The sequence below is a fragment of the Nothoprocta perdicaria genome, unplaced genomic scaffold (genome assembly GCF_003342845.1).
Source record: "Nothoprocta perdicaria isolate Ctin4 unplaced genomic scaffold, notPer1 scaffold_20, whole genome shotgun sequence".
NCBI classification, from domain to species: domain Eukaryota; kingdom Metazoa; phylum Chordata; class Aves; order Tinamiformes; family Tinamidae; genus Nothoprocta; species Nothoprocta perdicaria.
This window is the reverse complement of record NW_020455205.1, coordinates 4,111,770-4,113,416: the sequence shown is the minus strand read 5'-3', so window position 1 is coordinate 4,113,416 and position 1,647 is coordinate 4,111,770. Positions and strand designations below refer to the sequence as shown.

At 46.8% G+C, this 1,647-nt stretch overlaps 1 long non-coding RNA gene across 1 annotated transcript in view; it reads left to right on the top strand.

Moving 5' to 3' along the window:
* Nucleotides 1-1,647, top strand: part of LOC112946237 — a 2,208-nt gene extending 561 nt beyond the window's left edge. The window contains exon 2 of the long non-coding RNA XR_003249186.1: nucleotides 1,401-1,647. This is a non-coding gene — a long non-coding RNA (uncharacterized LOC112946237). The remainder of the gene's footprint in view (nucleotides 1-1,400) is intronic.

Below are 1,647 nucleotides of genomic sequence, written 5' to 3'. Positions count from 1 at the left end.
GAAAGTGCACTCAAATCTCTGGGTCTAGGATGGTCTTTGACGTGGTCTGTGAAGGAAGCTCATTCCTTGTGACTGGAAAGGCCACCTAAGTCTGGAGCCCAAGGCCCCATCTCTCTTTGACAGCCTACGTGACTCTGTTTTCCACCTTAGGGACAATAGTGACATCGCTTGGCCTCAGCCCACTCTATTAGATCCACTTGAAGTGTGTGGTGGTTTTGTAACTTTGTACCATCCTGCCTGCTGTTGAATGTCTGACCCGTCTCAGCCCGGTCAGTTGGGGTGTGTGTAATAGCTTGTAAACCTGTTGGGAATTCCTGAGCCTTATCGATCACCTAGAGCTTGTGCTGTCTGTCCTCTGAGCAGGAACTGGTTCCTCTCTGAGGCAGCAGTATCTGACTTTGGATACATGCTCTTATTAGACTTGCCAGCCCAGTGTCTGGCTCCTCCAGATAGCTGGCACTTTCACCACGGGAGGTGGCCTGTCCTAGCTCATTGTGACAGCTGGTGCCAGCCAGCGCTTCAAAGGAGTGATGCCAACGGCGGGAGGAGAGTGCCAGCGCCCACTCATCAAACAGCCCTGCAGCTGCCACGCTGCTGCCGTGGAGGGACAAAGGCAACAGAGCAAGTTCTGCTTGACAAGGCACCTCTCTGCATCTCCGTTTTCAATCAGCAGGAGTGTGATGCTTACCTGCCTTTGTGAGGCACTTGAGACTTGTGGTTAGAAGTGGATCCATCAAGCAAAGCAGTAGTGTTTATTGTTTTGGGGTCTGCCTTTGACTCCTTCCTAGTTTCTAAAAATGGTTCTTGCTGGGAGGTGGCTGCATAAACACATAAGAGGGTCCTAGTGCATGTCTTTCCTCACAGGTGGATCCTTGGTTATCCCTCAGGTTGCTAGGCTGCCTCCCATTAAGTGATGTGACCAGTGTCTCTCACGTATAATTTTCTTCCTCCCATTGGAAAAACTGGTTGCTTATATCCATTAAATAAATATTTAATATCTTTCACTCCTGTGTGCTGTGCTGCTTGTTTTTGTTATTGAAGGTGAGGTCAGAGTTCTTTGAGTAGAAATGGGGAGAGATGGAGTGAACTCTTAAGTCCCATGGGAACTTACTCCATGTATTTCAGGCTGGTTCCTAGGAAAGTGAAGTTTTCCATGCATATATGCTTGAAATCAGAATGAGAAAGAGAGGTCGAAACAAGAGTCTCATCCCAGAATCTCTTACATATCACGGGTATGGCTTAGTGGATGCCTTGAAGTTAAAGACAATGTTCTTGAATTTGACTGTATTTGATGGGAAGCTGACAGGAAGAGTATAGGACAGGTTTGAAATGGAAGTGGTATTCTCTTTCAAAGAACAAAATAACATCTCAAAAGAGTGTTTTTTCTTTTTTTTTGACAGCCAGTCATTATTTCTAGGGTGAGCGGATTTGCACCCCAAGGAAACACGAGACTGAAATCTGAACCTGGGTCTCCTGTTCTGTCTTTCTGACCTACTGACTCTTAGATAGTTTGCTGGGCAACATGCCACTGATTGACAGTGACTGTCGGCCAGTGTCACTGACCGACTTTCTATTCTATGAAAGAATGGGAGGGTCTCCTGGATTTCCCTCAAAGATGGAAGACTCTAGATGAGTGTCCAGTCACTG